The 16,647-nt window shown below is 36.5% G+C and overlaps 3 long non-coding RNA genes across 3 annotated transcripts; all 3 read left to right on the top strand.

Annotated features, from left to right (window-relative positions):
- The first annotated feature begins 4,015 nt into the window (after positions 1-4,015).
- LOC145909069 (uncharacterized) lies at positions 4,016-5,117 on the top strand. Its single transcript, XR_014403055.1, has 3 exons — positions 4,016-4,149; positions 4,335-4,415; positions 4,607-5,117. It is a non-coding gene; the product is annotated as an uncharacterized LOC145909069 (long non-coding RNA).
- Positions 5,118-7,600: 2,483 nt separating this feature from the next.
- LOC145909072 (uncharacterized) lies at positions 7,601-8,893 on the top strand. The gene is made up of 3 exons (XR_014403056.1): positions 7,601-7,694; positions 8,175-8,294; positions 8,370-8,893. It is a non-coding gene; the product is annotated as an uncharacterized LOC145909072 (long non-coding RNA).
- Positions 8,894-13,866: 4,973 nt separating this feature from the next.
- On the top strand, positions 13,867-14,674 carry LOC145909211 (uncharacterized). The gene is made up of 3 exons (XR_014403119.1): positions 13,867-13,991; positions 14,176-14,256; positions 14,449-14,674. It is a non-coding gene; the product is annotated as an uncharacterized LOC145909211 (long non-coding RNA).
- The last annotated feature ends 1,973 nt before the right edge of the window (positions 14,675-16,647 follow it).

Genomic DNA, 16,647 nt, shown 5'->3' with positions numbered 1-16,647 from the left:
CCTGCCAGAGTTGGAAATGTTTTTTTTTATGAATTTAACGCTCTTTTATTCCCGAAAAGTTAACAATTTTCTCTCAAAAACACCCTTTGCTTGGGTGCCTTACTTGGCAGTTATATCAGCAACAAAGTGCTGTATTTACTTGACTTCAAACGTTTTAGTTCTGTGCAAGAATATAAATGCAGCACAAGAATAAATCAATACACAGTGTCAATTATTGTCGCATAGCGACACGCTAAACGAATTTCGACAGTTGCGATATAGCCTCGAGCGCCAGAAGGTTTGATTACTTTTGCTTTGTTCATGATGCTTTCGTTTGTCAAACAATCACGAGCAACTGCTACTGTTAGTAAGTACAGATAAAATAAATTAAAACTTAACTACATGTGTAGTGTACAAACATGCATTTTCTTGGAGAGGAGTGCTTATTGCAAAATGATTTGACACCTTGACCACAACCCCGTGAAACCACTGAGCTCCTGTAGCTCAGTTGTTAGAGCGTTGGACCTGGTTAGCCCAGGGTCGTGAGTTCAGACCTCACCGGGAGCTTGATTTTTCAAATCTCGCTCCGACTTGTCAGGAAAAAGTGGCTGATTCAGCTAGGCTGCATTGCCTGGGCTGCATTGCCTGGGCTGCCAAGCCTGCAAATCTCATGATCGCGATACGTTATATGTGATCGCTAAGCAAGGACCTGCGCAGTGGGGCGATCCTGCCTATCATGCCATGGCATGTAATATTACTGCGTAAGCCAAACATATATATTTTATTTTAGATTATTACAATAGCATATCGTTTTAGGCGTTCAGCAAACACATGCTCAGATTTACGCTAAGTGGATTCGCAACAATTTATGTCCTGTTTACTGTCAGACTGAAGTATTTGACTTGTAAAGTATTCAGTATTTTAAAATATGTTTCAAAACCAACGTTGTCAAATTATAATTTTTTTTCACAAAACTATCTGCATCTACTCTATGGTAACCAACTGCCCGAGAACGAGCCCTACACCGTTGGACGCCTTCCCAATCCACTAATGCAAGCAAGTCATCAATTTACTAATGCAAGCAAAATTTGTTTGTTATCTACAAAAAAATTATGTACTGCCAAAAAGCTAAACATTTTCGGAGAAGAAAACGTCATCGGAATATTTACAACTGGTCGGCAATTTTTGCTGATGAATTTATTTTTCTTTACCACAGAGTGTATTGGTAGGTAGTGAATATAGTATTTCAACATCTATTTTTAAACAAGTTTTTGTGAAATGGTATAGTTTGCGCTTTGGAGGACAAATTTACTCTTCAATTGAGGAAAATTCCTAGTACCAGAGTGCGACGGACTGCAGTTATTTTCGTCCAAAGACCATTGCCTTCATTCAATATTGCGTAGCTTGTAAAATTGTCGAAACCGATTGCCCATGGCGCTTTGTGATGCTACGTGAAGGATAAGTTTCTCACAAAAATATATTCCATAGTACTCATATATGATAAACTCGATGAAGAACTCGATTCAATTTTTTCAATAAATCGAATGTTTTCTGACAAAATATTTGAAGCCGGGAAAATATACGCAGTTTGAAAAGTTCGTTATTTCTTACAAAAGACTTTTCGCCATAATCTGTCACGTCTGTCATTGTTCATTCACATTTATTGAAATGTTAATAACAATTAAAAAAGTTTATTTAATAATGCTTGTTTCAAAACCTTTGTTTCAAAACCTGGTTATCTGGTGATTTTTGTATTTTATTTTCTACTATTTTTTCGTCACTTATTTCACCATACTGTGATCTTAAATCTGCTGTAGGTTAAGTTAATTGCCTAACTAAACATTTTGTTGCAATCTGTTATGTCAAATATGAGTCTCAATCCGGGTCTTAACAATTTTTAATGATTGATGGGAAATCCTATTTGATTAACGCATTTGGCATAAGATCGCACGTGAGTTCTAATTGTTGTGTTTTCCTAACCTGACTTTATTAACTCTCGATGCAAACACTACACCAATATTTATTACCTTTTTATTTTGGATTCGAAATTAACATGCGCAATTATACCAACGCCAAACTAAGTGAATTTACGAACTGAGGAGAGCACAGTACCGCTGCGCTGCCCCGCTCCGCCTCAGCTAAACGCACACGGAAAGTTTCATTATTTAAACCGGAGGGAAACAAAGCGAACGAAGTGTCGTAAAAAGAAGGGCGATCCAAGGACTAACGGTCAGCGAACAGTTAACAAAAGACGCACTGTCACACAAAACAATGAAGAACTTCTCTAAGGCGACACATTTAAGCTGGTCAATACAATCACATAAAAACACAGCTGTTGCGTAGAAAATAGTAACGAGATCAAATCACGTGACAAAGCAACCGTTGCTATACATTTTGAAATGAGATGCTGGACAAGACGCTACCTATAGAATGCCTTAACACAAAAACCCATGGTTAGGTGCCTATTTCATACCCACAGCAATCTGAGGAAGATAGGTGGAAAATGACGGTTGTCTGATCAACGTGTGTTTAAGTACATTATGTGGGCGTTATCGGACTCGAAAAGTTTTCGATATATCGCATCTACCGCATACTGGCTTGCCCACAGCGCAAGAGTGACGCCACAGAACAATCGTTCTCGAAGTGGAATTCGTGGTTTCCTAGGAGAAGCGATTTCTGTGGGACCGCGTGGAGCTATAGGTGATTTTAAATTAATCCACATCGAAAAAGTCCACAAATGTCGTAATTATTAGTTTATGTGGAATACCTTTGTACCACTAACGAGCGATATTCCTTTATTATGGAGCGAGGTACCAGACAGCGATGGTTTGAACATAAAAATTCCAGAATCCTTTTCTTATATCTTTATAGAACGCAAGTCGTCGAGAAAGCAACAAGCGGATCGTTACGGATTTTTTTCAAAAATTTTGTGAATCTTTGCTAATAGCCTGAAGCACAACGGATGAAAATAAAGCTCGGTTTTGTTGAACTTTCTGTCAAGTGCGTGATGCTTCACTGTTGACATAACCCTGAAGAAGTCTCGCCGGATGGCAGACGAAACGTTGGTTTCCAATAAACACTTTAGAAACTAAGTGCCAGAAGAGCAATTCCGATTAATTAGTATGCCTGGCAACAAAAATAGCAGTATATTTCTGTGTTTGACCTTTTTCAATCCCAAGAAATTACACAACAGAAAAAAGCTCCAAGGCATTTGATTGTTTTTATAGGAAACCTTCATCACGCAATCTATCATCATATCGTACGTAGTTTAATAACCATCATAGATTTAACAGACAAATTACTGTGTTACATAAGTCATACCTAACAAACTACTTATGATTTGCCACTACTTAACCTTGTAACGAAATTTCTCGCCGCTTCTGTATACAAAGATACACGTAAGGTCAACTGGTTTTGTTCATGGTTTAGCGATTCAAGGAGTCTCAAGTTTTTTTTCAGTAAAACCATTTTTCGGCGTCCATGGTACTCTACATGAGTGTTACTCAAACTTTCTTATGCTGCTAATCGACGGCACACTCTTGAAATACTGAGAATCTGAACAAACTCAGAAAAGCAAGGGTCAATTGTACTGTAAACAGAGAAAATGAGCTACTTCCTAACATGATTCGTTATCAGCTACAAGAATCGCATATTTCCGAAACATGTGTTGTTAATGTTTGATTCGTGTCAATGTGATGAAAAATCATTAATGAACGCTCACTGTTATACAATGAGTTTGTAAGCATGTTTGTCAGCTTCACTGGAAACGTGATACGAGTCGTTTCCGCATTTATTCATGTGTATTGGCAAAACAACTGCTACGTCGCGTGCGAAAGAATATGCGCAATAGCCTAAAGCTGCAATTGTATACGATTATGTCAAAAAACACGCACGGTTAACGTGTGCAGTGGTTGCCCTTTTTCAGATGGTTTTCAATCAACATTCTGCGTTCAAAACAAAAAAAAAGGCCTTGGGTTGTTTTGAAACCGATCGCGTGCCGATAATCCTTTAAATAGGAGAGCATTGTCAAGCTGGTCACCATTTGTTGCTTGGTAAATATTTGGTGAAGAACTTATAGGAAGAATAAACCCAAAATGAGAATTTTGATAATATTGACGTTGTTTGTGATGCTTTCGTTTGTTGAGCAATCAGATGGAAATTGGACCATCAGTAAGTATAAGCAAAACAAAAAAGACCTCAATAAATTGATAAGGAGCGTGGACAAAACATGTGTTTGGTTTAATATTCCCGATAAGATGAATAAAATATACGATTTATTTGTATCGAAATGTATTCTCATATATTAAAATATCGTAATAGTATCGATTGGCAATGAATGATTTTGATATTTGCAGCCTTGCTTTTCAATAGTTTTTGTCCGGTTTTCTGCATGAAGAAAGATGGGATGTACACATATTCGTCTTGTGTAAATTTTTGTGAGTATTTTTGCTGGATTTTTAAAGCAACAAATAAACGTGCTTGGTATGCAGATTTTTTTTAGTTGCAGAAATATTTAACTGATTGTTATTTAAGGAAAGTGTCATTACATGTTCAAAATTAAATAATGTTGCTAATCAGGTATAATTTCACTTTGCAAACAATATTAAAACAGGCAAATTGTTTTCAGCGGGATTTTTTAAAACGGTCTGCACCTATTGCCTTGAACACAAATGCCCGAGAATCATACAACGACAATTCAACATCTTTGCCCGGGTTACCGAAGCCCCCATGTATGCTCCGTAATGAATTTCGCAAAAGTAATACAGAAGAATTGTTTTTGTTGCCAAAGTGTAACAATTTTTAAATGAACCAAAATGATTTTTTCGAAGAAATAACTGTACATTTAAAAAATAAATTTCTGGTTTCATAATAAATCATTTCGAATGAAACAGTTTACCAAATATTTTTTTAGGAACAGAAAACGAAATTCTTTTTCTCTTTTTTTATGTTTTTTATTGTCAACGATGTCCCAGGCTGTGGTCAGACTGGTATTGATTGCAGGTCTGTGTTAAACGGAGACAAACAAGAGTGCAAACAAACGGCTGCGAAAAAAGCGAGTGCAAAAGCAACCAAACACTTATCGTGTTTGAATGGAATTTAAAACATTTGTTTGAAAATTGCCATATTTACTTAAGATGCCAGCAATTTAGCAGTTATTCAAATTGGACTTTTACAAAAAGGGTGATATATATACGTTTAAGAATGATTAACGCTGTGTCACGTAGCTGTAAACATGACAAAAGAAAAAATAGCCTTTGGCAAAATTGAGGAGAAGAACACATTTTCCTATCAAAGTTGACACTGTAGCCAAATCCTGTATGCGCACTTCGACCTCAAGACTATGAATGATAAGCAAACTTGATCACTGAAACACACCAACTACTATATTTGTTTATGTGTACAAAGTTTTGGATAATACCTCTTCTCCGTTTTGACTTTCCAGCACGTTGAAGAGAAAGATTTAATAAAAAAGGTCTTTTTCGTGGGCAGCATGCTTGACAACGCCGACAACAAAGTAATTAAAATGTTTTAGTTTAAACCTCATCGTTGTGTGTAGATATGTACATATGCAGCAAGCAACACATTTCACGACTAAATCATTTCAGTAAGTCCTTTTTTGCAGTAAATAGAACCATTCGCAGTCACGCTAACAAAATAGCCTCAAACGTCAAGCTGTGTACGTTAATGACAAAGAGAAACGCAGACCGCGCAAATCTTGTGTGTTGTGAGTCACAGCAAAGGGCAACTTTGATTATATTCATGTAATTGTAACAATGAAGAACATTTTTCACTGCTTTTTTGTGCTAGAATGTTTAGCTGAACAACTAAAAACTTCAATTCAAGCATAATTGATTTTGTATTAGTTCGTGTGCATTTTCATAGCATAGATAAAATTAGTTGGTCTTTAACAAAATCTGTAACCATCATTGATATGAGTAAAGGAAAACAACCATAGCTTTCACCATGTAAAGGTTGATCTGGGCGTACGATTGCATTACAAAGTATTCCAGTTTAGAGCAAACTTCAACGAACGTGACTTAATTCCCCCGAACATTTTTCGCTTGTGTAATTTCTTGGCATGCCGAAGGTTAAATAATAAACAGCTCGTGTCAAGTAGTTGCGTTGCATAGCGCTCAAGGCTATTTGATCGGTGATATGCACGATTTCAACTGCGTTAAATGTTGTACCAGTTCGTATCATTGCATCCTACTGCATCATAATTTTGCAACATGAACAGAGCCAGTGTACAACTCACTTACAAAATTGATTTTACCAATCTACATTCACACATCAAAAAGGGGTGGACATTTCTTTTACTTACCATTGCGGCGTGGCCGCCTCACTATATTAATATAATTTTTATCAAAGAGTAAATATATACAATTCTCGGATATAGGGTCACTATTTGAACTTTGTTCCGGGTGCACTACAAACACGTAAAAAAACAGGCAATCACTGTAGACATGATTCATGTTTCCTGCGTTCGTTTTAGCCATAATTGTAAGTTTAATGTGTTAATTCAAAACTACTTTAAGCAGCAGTAATGCTGCATCACGTAGCAGAATGCATGACTCGGCAATTATGTAGTTACGAACAGCTATGCTTTAAGTAATGAAATAGGGCAGTGTACAGTTGTGGAATTAAATGTTTGCATATTATACGCACATCTTTATAAAGTTGTTGTTTTTTTAGAATTTTAAGCATTCAAAAGTACAAGCATAAGTTTTTGTGGCAAGAATCACATAAAAACATATTTGCTTCAACCGAGGCAACTGATGTTGAAATTATAAAACTATCTAAATCATCCACAGACTTGGATGTCTTTATAGCCTGAGGCATAATACAATAAACTTGCCCTCATCCAAACTTAGCGATGTGCTTGCGTCATAAATACTTATTTGTACCGTTTGAAATCTCGGAAAAATTGCACAATAATGACCATCTGCGGGAACTGTAATTGCAAATGCCTGTTTAATCGGAAGTTTGCTGTAACGTGAAATGCATCACCGAGCTACATATTACTGGAAACATGGTCCACAAACAAATTTTGCCATTTTCCGAAACAAAATATTACAAGTTGTTGTTGTCTTTCAGACCTTTTAGCCTTACATAAGAAACATTTATATTTATCAAGTAAGAAAAAAACACATTTAGTTTACTGTCAGAGTTGGAAATGTTTTTTTTTTATGAATCAAGGTTTTGTTTTTCCAAAGAGTTAAAGATTTTCTCTCAAAAACACGCTTTGCTTGGGTGCCTTACTTGGCAGTTATATCAGCAACAAAGTGCTTTATTTATTTGACTTCAAACGTTTTCATTCTGAAAAGGTACACAAAGTAGCAACTTTGCACAAGAATAAATCATCACAAAGTGCCAATTATTGTCGAACAGCCACACGCTAAACGAATTTTGACAGTTGCCATATAGCCTCCAGCGCCAGGCAGGGTGTATAGGGTAAGTTTATGGCCAAAAAGAAAGGTAGGCATTTTGCGAAATTTGTTTCACCATTCAAGGATATTCAAAAGAGAAAATTACTTTAGGTGGTTTTCGGGCTCACGGCGTCAGTGTCATTTTGTATAAATAAGAGCGTATCGCTATGCTACACGCTATGTGATGTTTTCAAAGTTACGAGTTTGTGAAGATGAAGGTTTTGATTACTTTTGCTTTGTTCATGATGCTTTCGTTTGTTAAACGATCACAAGGAACTGCTACTGTTGGTAAGTACAGATAAAGTAAATTAAAACTTAACTACCCGTGTAGTGTGCAAACGTGCAATGTTTTGGAGAGCAATGCTTATTGTAAAATGATTTGACATTCAAGCTAAGCCAAATAAAAATTGTGCGCTTGCGCACCAGTGTACCTTTACCACAACCCCGTGAAACCACTGAGCTCCTGTAGCTCAGTTGGTAGAGCGTTGGGCCTGGTTAGGCCAGGGTAGTGAGTTCAGACCTCACCGGGAGCTTGATTTTTCAAATCTTGCTCCGACTTGTCAGGAAAAAGTGGCTGATCCAGCTAGGCTGCATTGCCTGGGCTGCCAAGCCTGCAAACCTCATGATCGCGATACGTTAGCTGTGATCGCTAAGCAAGGACATGCGCAGTGGGGCGATCCTGCCTATCATGCCATTGCATGTAATATTACTGCGTAAGCCAAACAGATTTATTTTATTTTAGATTATTACAATAGCATATCGTTTCAGGCGTTCAGCAAACACATTCTCAGATTTACGCTACGTGGATTCGCAGCAATTTATGTCCTGTTTACTGTCAGGCTGACGCAACGGGAAAGTTCTATAAGTATTTGTCTTGTAAAGTATTCTGTAAGTATTTTGATATATGTTTTAAAACCAACGTTGTCAAATTAGAAATTTGGTTTATAACGTAAAAAATTTTAGCTGGAAATTTCAAATCTATCTGCCTCTACTGTATGGAAACCAACTGCCCCAGAACGGGCTAATACCGTTGGACGCCTTCGCAATTTACTAATGCAAGCAAGTCGTCAATTTACTAATGCAAGCAAGTCGTCAATTTACTAATGCAAGCAAGATTTGTTTGTTTTCAATAAAAAACTTTTGTGCTGCCAAAAAGCTATACATTTTCGAAGAAGAAAACATCATCGGACTATCTACCACTGGTCGGCAATTTTTGCTGATGAAATTATTTCTCTTTACCACAGAGTGTATTGGTAGTGACATCGAAGTGTTTCAACTTCTATTTTTAAACATGTTTTTGTGAAATGGTATAGTTGTGGAGGACATATTTACTCTTCAATTGAATAAATTACTGGTAATGCGACGGACTGCAGTTGTTTTCGCCCAAAGGCCATTGCCTTCATTCAATATTGCGTAGCTTCTAAAATTGTCGAAACCGATTGCCCATGGCGCTTTGTGATGCTACGTGAAGAATAAGTTTCTCACAAAAATACATTGCTTGAGTTCTCATATAATAGTTTATGACGAACTCGATTCAACTTTTACAATAAATCAATAGATTTTGCATTTTTTTGACTTCGTCATTAAGTGATCAGAATAATTAGTTGTATCAGAAACAAACGCAAAAATATTTTTACGCAGTTTGCGTTTTTTTTTATTATTATTTAACGACAATCAGACGACAGTCCGAAAACTTAAAATAGTGTCCTTTGTCGTGTTATAATACAAGGAAAGTAAAGGTATTTTGAGAAAAAGAATAAGCGATATTTATATACACGAAGGGTAAAAACCAAACAAACCAAATAACAAAACTATCTGGGGTTGATATCAAAGAATTTTTTAAACTCGCAGATTCTTGCGAACTGCACTGAACAGGGACAAGGTATTTGTATCAGTTACATCAGGATGACCAAAAAGCATAAAACGAACAATTGCATAGGGAGAGAGATTGCGAAGAAATGAGGCATTGAACTTAGCGTTTTCTAGACAAAGTATTTAAAGCCGCGAAAAATATACGCAGTTTGCAAAATGCGTTATTTCTTACAAAAGACTTTTCGCCATAATCTGCCACGTTTCTCAATGTTAGCCCTATATAAATCCACATTTATTGAAATGTTAATAGCAATTAAAAAAGTTTATTTAATAATGCTTGTTTCAAAACCTTGTTTTAAAACCAGGTTATCTGGTGCTTTTTCGTATTTTAGTTTGTACTATGTTTCCGTCACTTATTACACTATACTGTGATCTTATATCTGCTGTAGGTTAAGTTAATTGCCTAACTAAACATTTAGAGCATTGTAAAATGACCACAAATCAAGTGACTACAATGCCTATTTCATACCCACAGCAATCTGAGGAAAAAAGGTGGAAAATGACGGTTGTCTGGTCAACGTGTGTTTAAGTACATCATGTAGGCGTTATCGGACTCGAAAAGTTTTCGATATATCGCATCTACCGCATGCTAGCTTGCCCACAGCGCAAGAGCGTCGCCACAGACCGTCGCCACAGATCACAAATCGTATAGAAAATAACCGCGAAAAATCAACAAACTTTATTGTCATTTAGTAAGATCATATGGCTGTGGCACCATCCTCATTCTACTGTGATTTAAAGTAAAAAATGCCAAAGCTTTTAGATGCCTACTTAGTTTTGTCTGTACCCTTGCAACCGCAACATACAAATGCACAACAGTAACAAAGATTTTACTCTAGGCCAGTGATTCTCAAACTTTTTTTCATGCGACTTTTTTGAAAAGATTCAACTCTATTGCCACTTACTTGTTATAACTCTATGATAACGATTGCTTTCGATAACGACATGACGCCATGGAAAGTCGAAACCACGTGCAGTTTGCGAACCACTGCTTACGACAATTCGATGACACTTCTTTTCCAATCCTTTGTTTGAATGATTGATAAAATTTGGTGTTTACGTATTTCGTGTGTTGCTCTCACAGATTGCACTTGGTTCTTACTCAATGACAATCTGGCTTGGAAGTTCGATCGTGCTCCTCATTTTCCAACTTTTTAAACTGGTCTGTGACTTCTGCCTTAAACACGAATGCCCAAGACGAAGACAACTGCAGTTTACCTACTTTGCTCGGGTGCCTTTCGCTCCCAGGTAGCACAAAAGAAATAATTCAGAAATTTATTTTTGTGTCCGAAGTGTAAAATTTAAAGCAAAAAAGGAGAAAGGCACATTTTTTCAGCAAAGTTGACAACACAGCCGGATCCTGTCTGTAGACACCTCTCAAATATAAATAATAATAAGCTAACTTGATCACAGAAACACACCAATTGCTTTATCCGCTTATGTGGCAAATCTGTTTGATAATGTCTCTTCGCCATTTTGGGCTTTCAGGAAGGCGTGTCATCCTACACACTGTTTCGACCTGAAGATCTCATTAGTGCAGCTGGTGACTGTGGCAAAGGCTGACTGGCAGACTCACAGATTTCCAGTTTGTGGTACCTTTCGGTCAATGATTATTAAGGCTGATTTGCGCGTGTAATAATAGTTGAATATTAATATGTCCTATAAGAGTACGATACACTGTAGGGCGATAAACGACGAAATAACGATCAGGTTATATGCAACCTCTTCAGACCAGGAGAGGGCAGTAACAAACTTCACAATCGATCATAGGTATAGCGACGAACTCAGGCTGGATTATTTTACGAAGGGAAATTCTTCACAGAGCTATAATATTTTGTAAGAATTGTGAATGAATATGCCGAAATTAGCGCAAATTAGTCGATAAATTTTCTTTGAAATCTATTTAGTTAAAAACATTTTTTGACAAAAAAACAGACCAAACCAAAGCAAATTAACAATGTCGTATGTGTGCTTTGTAATTCAAACGGGTGTCGTTATTGCCACAGTGGATCAGTAAATTTCAGTTTACTTCGATAAATAATTTCCTTGCTTTTCTGCATCAACATTTGCGGTCACGCACTTGAAACTTGCGCGGATGAAACACCACCGTGAGGAAAACAATTTAACGTTACTTTAATAAATTCTGTGATTTTTTTTATCACTCTGGTTATCTCGTGCATTTTTTGTATTTTATTTAGTACTATTTTTTCGTCACTTTTTTCACCATACTGTGATCTTAAATCTGTTGTAGGTTAAGTTAATTGCCTAACTAAACATTTAGAGCACAGTATAATGACCACAAATCAAGTGACTACAGTGTTAGGTGCCTATTTCATACCCCACAGCAATCTGAGGAAGAAAGGTGGAAAATGACGGTTGTCTGGTTAACGTGTTTTTAAGTACATCATGTAGGCGTTATCGGACTCGAAACGTTTTCGCTCTATCGCATCTACCGCATGCTAGATTGCCCACAGCGCAAGAGTGACGCCACAGACCAATCTTTCTCGAAGTGGAATTCGTGGTTTCATAGGAGAAGCGATTTCTGCGGGACCGCGTGGAGCTATAGGTGATTGTAAATTAATTCCACATCGAAAAAGAGTACAAATATCGTAGTTGTTAATTTATGTGGAATACCTTTGTACCATTAACGAGCGATATTCCTTTATTATGGCGCGAGGTACCAGACTGCGACGGTTTGAACATAAAAATTCCAGAATTGTATTCTTTCGTCTTTATAGAATGCAAGTCGTCCGGAAAGCAAGAAGCGGATCGTTACAGATTTTTTTCAAAAGTTTTGTGAACCTTTGCTAATAGCCTGAAGCACAACGGATGTAAATAGAGCTCGGTTACGTTGAACTTTCTGTCAAGTGTTTGACCTTTTCCAACGCCAAGAAATTACACAACAGAAAAAAGCTCCAAGGCATTTGATTGTTTTTATAGGATACCTTCATCACGCAATCTATCACCATATCGTAATTAGCTTATTCACCGTCACAGATTTAACAGCGAAATTACAAAATTCATACCAACCAAGCGATTATGATTTGCAACTGCTTAACCTTGTAACGATATATTTCGCTTCTGGATAAAGATACACCGTAAGGTCAACTGGTTTCGTCCATGATTTAGCGATTCAAGGAGACTCAAGTATATTTTTCAGTAAATTTCGTCGTTCCTTGGTACTACATGAGTGTTACTCAAACTTTCTTATGCTGCTAATCGACGGCACTCTTTTTGAAATACGGAGAATCTGAACAAACTCAGAAAGGCAAGGGTCAAATGTACTGTAAATCGAGAAAAGAGCTACTTCCTTCTAATAGTGTGGCATATTCACATGACTCGTTATCAGCTACAATAATAGCATATTACCGAAACATGTGTTGTCAATGTTTGATTCATGTCAATGTGATGAAAAATCATTAATGATCGCTTACTGTTATACAATGAGTTTGTAAGCATGTTTGTCACCTTCACTAGAAACGTGATACGAGTATTTTCCGCATTCATTCATGTGTATTCGCAAACAACTGCTACTTCGCGTGCGAAAGAATTTTTCCATTAGTTCATCATTGCTGAAGATAGATATACCACCGAAACATCGGCTCTGCGCAATAGCCTAAAGGCGGAATTGTATACGATTATGTCCAAAACACGCACGGTTAACGTGTGCAGTGGTTGCCCTTTTTCGGATGGTTTTTTAATCGCATGCTGCCAATAATCCTTTAAATGGGAGAGCATTGTCAAGGTAGTCACCATTGTTTCCTTTAATTATTTTTGTGTTATTACAATGTAAGTTTCAAATAGACCTCCAGGTGCGCTTGACTTTTAAAACCCTCGGGTTACTTCAGCGTCTCCCTGCCCACATCGTCACAGCTTTAACTTCAGTAATTGCTCCGAAATAATGTGTTTCAATTGGTGTTCGTGAGGGCAAATTAACTAATGAATGAATTTACGACGTTCCTTGGTACTCTACATGAGTGTTACTCAAACTTTCTTATGCTGCTAATCGACTGCACTCTTTTTGAAATACTGAGTATCTCAACAAACTCAGAAAAGCAAGGGTCAATTGTGCTGTAAATCGAGTAAAAGAGCTATTTCCTTCTAATATTGTTGCATATTCACACGATTCGGAATAAGTTACAAGAAACGCATATTTCCGAAAATTGTGTTTGTTATTGTGGGATTTATGTCAATCTGATGAATAATGTTTAATGGTCGTGTACTGTTATACATTGAGGTCGCAAGCACGCTTGTCACCTTCACTAAAAACATAGTAAGAGTATTTTCCACATGTATTCATGTGTATTGGCAAACAACTGCTACGTCGCGTGCGAAACAATATTTCCAATAGTTCAATGTTGCTGAAGACAGATACACAACCAAAAGCTCTGTGAAATAGCCTAAAGCCGAAGTTGTATACGATTATGTCAAAGACACACACGGTTAACGTGTGCAGTGGTTGCCCTTTTTCGGATGGTAAGCACTATTCAGCATTCTTCGTTCTAAACGGAAAATGACCTTGGGTTGTTTTGAAACTGATCGCATGCCAATAATCCTTTAAATGGAAGAGCATTGTCAAGCTGGTCACCATTGGTTGCTTGGTAAAAATTTGCTGAAGATCTCATAGGAAGAATAAACCCAAAATGAGAATTTTAATAATCTTGACGTTGTTTGTCATGTTTTCGTTTGTTGAGCCAGGATTTTGGACCATCCGTAAGTATAAGCAAAACAAAAATTACATAAATAAATTGATAAGGAGCGTGGACAAACATGTATTTGGTTTAATATTCCCGCTAAGATAAATAAAATATACGATTTATTTGTATCGAAATGTATTCTCAGATATTACAATATCGTATTGGTATCGATTAGCAATAAATGATTCTGATATTTGCAGGAATGTTTGGCAATACATTTTGTCCGATTTTCTGCATGAAGAAAAATGGGAGGTACACATATTCGTCTTGTGTAAATTTCTGTGAGTATTTTTGCTAGATTTTTAAAGCAACAATTAAACGTGCTTGGTATACAGATGTTTTTTAATTGCAGAAATATTTAACTGATTGTTACTTAAAGAAAGTGTCATTGTGTGTTCAAAATTAAATAACGTAGCTAATCAGGTCTAATTTCACTTTGCAAAGCATATTAAAACAGACTAAATTGTTTTCAGCTGGATTTTTTAAAACGGTCTGCACATATTGCCTTGAACACAAATGCCCGAGAATCATACAACGAGATATCAACATCTTTGCCCGGGTTACCGAAGCCCCCATGTATGCTCCGGATCCCGTGTAACAATTTTTGAATGAACCAAAATGATTTTTTCGAACAAACAACTGTACATTTAAAAAATAAATTTCGGGTTTCATAAAAATTCATTTCGAATGAAACAGTTTACCAAATATTTTAAGAAACAGAAAACAAAATTTTTAACAATTGAATAAAATACAACTTTTGCATGAACATTAATTCATTGCTAACCAAATCAATGCCTTTGCAAATTTTGTGTTGTCTTGAAGATACAAATGTCAGAATAAATTAAAATCCAATATATTTCTGCACTGTGTCCCAGTAGTTCACGATGAAAGCTGTATTTGCCTGACATGGAACATGTATACAAAACGTGAAGTAAAACATCGTAATTAAATACAAACCGCATTGATAAATTGTTACCAGAACTATATGGAACTTTACCTTTGGGGTGCACGACCAATTTTATCACCATAATTTACAATTGTCATCCGTAATATTGTCACCGATGTCCCAGGCTGTGGTCAGACTGGTATTGATTGCAGGTCTGTGTTAAACGGAGACAAACAAGAGTGCAAACAAACGGCTGCGAAAAAACGAGTGCAAAAGCAACCAAACATTTATCGTGTTTGAATGGAATTTAAAACATTTGTTTGAAAATTGCCGTATTTACTTAGGATACCAGCAATTTAGCAGTTATTTAAATATTGGACTTTTACAAAAAGGATGATATATATACGAATTAGGAATGATCAACGCTGTGTCACGTAGCTGTAAACATGACGAAGGGTAAAAGTAGCCTTTGGCAAAATTGAGGAGAAAAACACATTTTCTTATCAAAGTTGACACCGTAGCCAATACCTGTATGCGCACTTCGACCTTAAAACTATGAATGATAAGCAAACTTGATCACTGAAACACACCAACTACTATATTTGTTGATGTGTACAAAGTTTTGGATAATATCTCTTCGCCGTTTTCACTTTCCAGAACGTAGAAGAGAAAAATTTAATGAAAAAGGTTTTTCATGGGCAGCATGCTTGACAACGCCGACAACAACGTGATTAAAATGTTTTAGTTTAAACCTCATCGTTGTGTGTAGATATGTACATATGTAGCAAACAACACATTTCACGATAAAATCATTTGAGCAAGTCCTTTATTGCAGTAAACAGATCCATTCGCAGTTTACACGTTTACGAAATAGCCTCAAACGTCAAGCTGTGTACGTTAATGACAAAGAGAAACGCAGACCGCGCAAATCTTGTGTGTTGTGAATCACAGCAAAGGGTCAATTTTGATTATATATTACACATATAATTGTAGCAATGAAGAACATTTTTCACTGCTTTTAAAGAAGAAAACTTACTATAGCTTTCACCATGTAAAGGTCGATCTGGGCGTACGATTGCATTTTTTAGAATTCCAGTTTAGAGCAATCTTCAACAAACGTGACCAAATTTTGTGTAATTTCTTGGCATGCCGAAGGTTAAAAATAAACAGCTCGTGTCACTTGGCATCCTACTGCATCATAATTTTGCAACATGAACAGAGTCAGTGTACTCACAACATTGGTATGACCAATGTACATTTACACTTCAAAAAGGGGTGGACATTTCTTTTACTCACCATTGCGACGCGGCCGCCTCACTATATTAATATAATTTTTATCAAGGAGTAAATTCATACAATTCCCGGAAATACTGTCACTGTTTGACCTTTGTTCCGGGATCACTTACAAACACGTAAAAAAAACAGGCAATCACTGTAGACATAATTCATGTTGCCTGCGTTCATTTTAGCCATAATTGTAAGTTTAATGTGTTAAATCAAAACTACTTTAAGAAGCAGTAATGCTGCATCACGTAGCAGAATGCACGACGCGGCAATTATGTTGTTAGGACCAGCTATGCTTTAAGTAATCCAATAGTGCAGCGTACAGTTGTAGGATCAAATGTTTGCATAATATACGCACAACTTTATAGAGTTGGTGTTTTTTTTTAGAATTTTAAGCATTCAAAGTACAAGCATAAGTTTTTTGTGACAAATTAAGAATCACATAAAAACACATTTGTTTCAACCGAGACAACTGATGTTGAAATTATAAAACTATCTGCGG

Source organism: Ascidia mentula, chromosome 7 (genome assembly GCF_947561715.1).
Source record: "Ascidia mentula chromosome 7, kaAscMent1.1, whole genome shotgun sequence".
Taxonomy (NCBI): Eukaryota; Metazoa; Chordata; class Ascidiacea; order Phlebobranchia; family Ascidiidae; genus Ascidia; species Ascidia mentula.
This window is presented reverse-complemented; position numbering and strand designations above follow the sequence as displayed.